Source organism: Grammomys surdaster, unplaced genomic scaffold (assembly GCF_004785775.1).
Source record: "Grammomys surdaster isolate TR1022 unplaced genomic scaffold, NIH_TR_1.0 1129, whole genome shotgun sequence".
NCBI classification, from domain to species: domain Eukaryota; kingdom Metazoa; phylum Chordata; class Mammalia; order Rodentia; family Muridae; genus Grammomys; species Grammomys surdaster.
The window spans coordinates 19,753-26,468 of record NW_021605548.1 but is presented as its reverse complement, the minus strand read 5'-3'; the positions used below and the strand labels follow the sequence as shown (position 1 = coordinate 26,468).

Below are 6,716 nucleotides of genomic sequence, written 5' to 3'. Positions count from 1 at the left end.
CTACTTGAGTGTGATGGATTGGGAGGAGTGGGTGGCACCAATACCAGGACCGATCATTCTTCACAAGCTTTTAAGTCATGGAGAACTCACCCAGGCAGTGTCTAATCATATCTGGTTTGTTTTCCACCTGGTTGAAGGTCTTGCTGTTTTACACGCCCACCTTGCTGCCGACCAGCTCAGGTAGAATGATCTTGTTCCTAGGAGGGTTTTCACCACCTCGGGCTTCTCCATGGTGGTGCCTCCTTCTTGGCCTTTCTCAAATGCTTGAGCAGTGAGTGCTGCTTCCTCTGCAGGACAGGGTTCAGGCACTGCCTCTGGTGAGCACTGTACAACTGCATCGGCGGCTCACAGGACATGTCCAACAGTTGGTCGAGGTCCATGGCATGATAGGTGAACTTGCACTTGCGGAAGGTCCACTTCTTCTTCTGCTCCACTTCAGCCATCTAGGTGGATGCTTGGAAAAGGATGTTTTGTGTTTCTTAAGATTTAAATTTACGCCGGGCGGTGGTGGCGCACGCCTTTAATCCCAGTACTTGGACGGCAGAGGCAGGTGGATTTCTGAGTTCGAGGCCACCCTGATCTACAGAGTGAGTTCCAGGACAGCCAGGGCTACACAGAGAAACCCTGTCTCGAAAAAAAAAAAAAAAAGATTTAAATTTACAAGCATTATATGTGGTTGTGCGTGCGCACGCGCGCGCACATACACATACACATGTACCTGTAACCTAGTCACTCTGGTAACTTGTGCTTTCACTTTCACTTTCACTTAATTCTAGAAACTCTCTCATTTCTTCCCTGTTTTCTTTGGGGACACACTAGTCATTGAAAGGTGTGTTGTTAGGTCTGCATGTATTTATGGGGTTTCTGTACTTTTCACATTACTGACTTCTAGTTAACTACACTATCATGTGATACGATATAAGGGATTATTTTGATTCTTTTGTATTTGGAAAGACTAGATTTATAGTCTGAGCAGAGTTTCCAGAGCACACTGAAAAGGTGTGAACTCTGTTTCTGTTGGATGGACTACTCTGTCATTCCGTGAAACATTTGTAAACTCCATTTGTTCTATTTTACAGTTCATCACTGAGGTTTTTTGACTTATCAGTTTGGATTCCATATCTAGACATTAGTGTGGGTACTAAAATCACCCACTACTAATACATCTGGCCCTAATCTGACCTTATATGTCGATTACTGTTTGTCTTATGAAACCCAGCATTTGGTGTATTCATATTTGCAGTTACTACATCTTCTAGATGGGTGTTTCCATTTACTACTATCCAGTGACCTCCTATACAATTTTGTTTTGAAGCATGTGAGATTAGCCATGCCATCCTGTGCTCCACTTCCTTTCATCTGATGGATCACCTCCCCACCCTTCACTGTCTTCCTTGGGCATCTTGAAAGAGACAACTGGATCAAGTTCTTTAGTCCTGCCTTCTATAAGAAAGCTGTCTGGGGCTAGAGAGATGGCTCAGTAGTTAAGAGTACTGACTGTTTTTACAAAGGTCTTGAGTTCAATTCCCAGCAACCACATAGGGTCTCCCATCCATCTGTAATAGAATCTGGTGCCCTCTTGTGGCGTGTCTGAAGACAGCTACAGTGTTCTCATATTAAATAAATAAATAAATAAATAAATAAATAAATAAATAAATAAATCTAAAAAGAAAGAAAGAGTCGGGCAATAGTGGCACTCGCCTTTAATCCCAGAACTTGGGAGGCAGAGACAGGCGAATTTCTGAGTTCGAGGCCAGCCTGGTCTACAGAGTGAGTTCCAGGACAGCCAGGGCTACACAGAGAGATCCTGTCTTGAAAAACCAAAAAAAAAAAAAGAAGAAGAAGAAGAAGAAGAAGAAGAAGAAGAAGAAGAAGAAGAAGAACAAGAACAAGAAGAACAAGAAGAAGAACAAGAAGAAGAAGAACAAGAAGAAGAACAAGAAGAAGAACAAGAAGAACAAGAAGAAGAAGGAAGGAAGGAAGGAAGGAAGGAAGGAAGGAAGGAAGGAAGAAGTCTGAGCAAGCCATGATGGGCAAACCAGTAAGCAGCACCCCTCCATGGCCTCTGCATCAGCTCCTGCCTCCAGGTTCCTGTCCTGTGGAATTACAGCCCTGACTTCCCTCAGTGATGAACTGTTTCTAGGAAGTGTAATCTGAAATAAACCCATTCCTCCTCAAGTTGCTTTGGTCACTGTGTTTCACCACAACAACAGTAACCCTAGGTGAGACAATGGCAGAATGGTGACTGGCTCAGGGAGAGCTGATGGAAAAAAGAATCAGAATAGAGGGGAGGGAAATTCAGTCACAATGAGGGAGTACAAAGGGAACAGATTTTATTTTTATTATTAGCCCTATAACTTGAACTCAAAAAAATCTAAAGAATGTCTCAGCCAAAGCAAACATATTTATTATCTGACAGCCTGCCTGCTTTGGGCTGGCAGCGTTTGCAGTTTTAAAGCACTCCAGACAAACAGAAAATATCTGTACCAGTCTTTTTTATGAATAGCAAACACTAATACATCATTCTTTTTACTGTGTAATTTTCTCATCTACGCTATAAAGTAAGAAAAGTTTATTATAGTCAATCTATTTTATCTACTTTTGTTCTATTCTTCCAGGCTGTACCCTGTCCAATGTCAAAACTCCCCATAATCTATCACAGTTTGAGCAATGTTTCAAAGTCCAAAGTTCAGGCTGGAGAGATGGCCTAGAGGTTAAGAGCACGGGCTGCTCTTTCAGAGGTCCTGAGTTCAATTCCCAGCACCTACATGGTGGTTAACAACCATTCATAATGGGATACGATGCCCTCTTCTGGTGGTTTGGGACCTCAAGGAGAAGACAGGGAGGAGGAGAGAAGCTATGCCAGAGAAGAGTACAGAACAGAGCAGCAGAGTCGCCATGTAAAAAGACCAAGAGGACGTGACCCCGAGGGATGCTTAGTTGTGTCTAGAGCAACCATGATGAAACATAGAAAATAGTAAATAGTAACTCGGAATCATCAGCAGAGTAGATTTTAACAACATGGAGGTTAGGCAGTTGCCCAGCTATTGTGCTGCTTAAGGCATATTGAAATATAAAGGCTGTATGTGTGTCTTTCATTTGGGGACATAAACCATTGAGTGGGTAGCAACCCTGAACCAGGATTTATTAAATTATTAATACTACTCTTCTACTGGACACTGTGCATCAAGATCCGGATCAAAATCCTGTGTCTTCCAGCCTCAAGATCTGGATCACAGTTTTGCCCTCCGTTTCTGGATTGTAATTCATTCCAGATTAAAAGTCCAAATGAAAACAATCCAGGTAATAACACCTAACATGACATAACTATTCCTTGTTCAACTGCTAACACAAACAATAAATAAGCTTAGCTAGGGGGGACCTTGCCCGGAGATCGCCTCTCCCTTCATCTCTTTCTCTCCTTGAACACAGGACTCAGTTCTATTTCCTTCCTGGTGCATCTTTATTACTTGAACTATACATTTTGTATTTTACCTTCCTCAACATGCTGCTTTTTATTAAAATGGTCTTGTGAACTTTAGTAACCACCAATCAGAATTTATAGCAGGCTGTTTTTGAGACTTCCTTTGTCAAAGCAATTATTTTAAATCTCTTCACCTTAGCCTCAGGCAGACTCTTCAGACAATGAAAAAAAAAAAGCCACATTCTTCACCAGAATATTTCAAAAACCGGTTCTATGCCACATACTAACATTCGTTAACATTAAAATATATCAGGCCAGATCTGCACAGTTAAAATCATCCTCAGCACCAACGTCTTCCACATTTCTACTCGGACAGTCCATCAAACCGGACTTAAAGCATTCCATTGTTTCCCAAAGCCAAAGACCCCAAATCCAGATTCCTTCAACCAAAAACATGGTCGACCCTATCACACCAATACCCTAGTCCCTCCTAACAACTTCTGTCTTAGCTAGGGTTTTACTGCTATAAAGAGACACCATGGCTGGGCAGTTGTTGCGCACATCTTTCATCCCAGCACTTGGGAGGCAGAGGCAGGTGGATTTCTGAGTTCTTGGCCAGCCTCCTCTACAGAGTGAGTTCCAGGACAGCCAGGACTACACAGAGAAACCCTATCTCGAAAAAAACCAGAGAGGGAGAGAGAGAGAAAGAGAGAGAGAGAGAGAGAGAGAGAGAGAGAGAGAGAGAGACCATGGCCAAGATCTCTTATAAAGGACAACGTTTAATTAGGGCTGGTTTACAGGTTCAGAGTTTTAATGCATTATTATCAAGTAAGGCAGGAAACATGGCAGCATCCAAGCAGGCATGGCACTGGAGGAGCTAAGACTTCTACATCTTCATCCAAAGAAAGCCAGAGGCAACTATTTCCAGGCAGCTAGGAGGAGGGTCCCAAAGCCCACTCCCACAGTGGCACACTTCCTCCAACAAGGCCACACCTACTCCAACAAGGCCACACCCCCTAATAGTGCCCTGGGCTGAGCATATTCAAAGTATACAAGGTCTCACGAAACTGCTCAGGCTGACTTGAATTTATGATCTTCCTGTCTCAGCTCTGCCACCACCTGTGGTCCTATGAGGGTTATGACTCAAACCGTTTGTCAGCTTCTCTGCCATAGAGTGAGCCCATGCAGGCCCTGACCAGCTTTTGTCCTAAGCTACTGGAACTTGAGTCCTGCCTTCAGACTGACATTAGCCCTTAAAAGGGGGGAGGGAGTGTTGTTATTTTTTGTGTATGGGTACCTTGTCTGAATGTCTATGTGCCAAGAGCAGGAGCACACATACGTACTGCCTGATAAAACCAAGAGGGCCCCAGTTTCCTTAGAACTAGAGTTGCAGAGAGTTGTTAGCCACCATGTGGATTCAAGGAGTACAAGCCCTTTCCTCTGCAAGACAAACAGGTGCTCTTAATCACTGAGCCATCTCCCTAACCTGACTTTGGTCTTGTGCATACTGCTTTGCTCACCTCAAGTCAAGCTAGATCTTGTGCCAAGCCCGGCTCATCACAACCAGTTTCTCAGACAGATGTTCAAGCTCTGCCATGAAGTTGGGTTTATTTTGAAAGCCTTCCATGTAGGTGCTGGAAAGCAAATGTAAATAGGATCCCATGCTTGTCCCAAAGGGACCCCAGTGTGGGGAGACAGCCCCCCACTCAACAGCACATTGTGCACACCCTGTGTTTGTGAGGGGGCCTCCCTGAGCCTGAGGACATTCCACAGTAGCCATTCCATGTGGAGGAAGCTGTGTGGGCCAGTGTCTGAAGGGATGGGGTCACACCTGTGGCTGACACTTCCTGTCTATCTAGCTATACCTTCCCACTTAAGTCCAGTACAAGGCCTTGGGTAATGACATACTCATTCACAGTCTGGTGGGTGTGGAGTGCTCGTTACAGTACCTCAACCCAGGGGTGCAATCCTGGCTTGGGCTCTCCAGCATGAAGGGATGTTAGAGACACCTTCTAGAAAACACCATTCTATGTGTGGGTTCTGACATGAGTGGGGATAGGAAATTGATTGATTATCCAAAGGAGTGGGGACAACAGGGATGGACAGGAGAACAGGTCAATGCCTCTTCAACAAAGGGCACAGAAGCCAGAACAGCTGTAGGGAATAGAGGTAGGAAGAAGCAGGAGTGCTGGGTTACTGATGTAACTAGGAAGGCCATGACACATAGGACTCTGGCTAGGCAGACTGAGTCCTAGGAAGGGGACACTCTAGGGAGTGGACAGGCTGCCCTGGCAAAGAATAAATAGATGGACCAAGACTACAGAAGGCACTTGAGGTAGAATGTGCCATCTGAAACACGGTTTTCACATCGTGACCCCATAGAAAATAGTTACAGGGCGAGAGCCACCAGTGGCCAGCACCAGGCCCACAATGACCCTTCATCATCAGTAAGGCCTCTTCTGCAGAGCTGCTATAGAGGGCCCTAGCGACAGCATGGAGGGTGCCCACAAATCTGGATACCGGGACTGGCTCAACGAGGTTCGAGGCAGCTCCATCGGCCTGCAAGGCTCCGGCGTAGGAATAGACTATCCTCATAGAGTAGATGGGGCCTTGTGGGGTATGAATGGTGGTGGATGAATCGGAAGAGAGTGGGCCTGCATGTTTGGACCTGCGCCCGGGCAAACAGCGCCACCTGCTGGGCAGACACGTGAGCTGCCGAGGAAACAGCTGACTCTGGGTCGCCTTGCAGCTGTCCTAGGTCTACATAAAGGGGCATAAAGGTGTGGGAGAGGAACCTGGGCCCCGCCCTCACCCATTCTGTCCTGTTCACTCCTCTACAGAACCCTCCACCTCTCCAGCACTCTACTCCATGTTAGATCTGGTTCTCACCTCAGAACAGAATCCAACTGGTCCTGACTGACTCCTTTGGGGCTAGTGTGATAGACCAGGAAACCTACACCGAAGCAAAACAGTGAGGTCTGGTCCAGCCCTAGAAAACGCTGGCCCAGCTCTCAGAGCCCTAAGTGGGTAAGTTGGCCTCACTTATTAGCCCAGTGGCTGCCCTGCGCAAGGTGTCCTGTGGGCTCCACAGGTAGCCCTGGGTCTGACTCAGGAAATGTTGAACATGACTTGGATACCGCTGAACCTAGGAACACAAATGCTCATGGCAGAACGAAAGCTTCAGTCCTTCATGGACAAGAGGCTGGAACAGGTAACATGAACTGGCCTCATAGGAACACGGTGGCCATGTTTAGCTCAGGTGGAGGCTCTGTTTTGAAGGAGAGTGGACTAT

General features: G+C 45.9%; 1 pseudogene; it reads right to left on the bottom strand.

Moving 5' to 3' along the window:
- LOC114634837 lies at window positions 1–443 on the bottom strand (annotated as a pseudogene).
- Window positions 444–6,716: the final 6,273 nt, after the last annotated feature.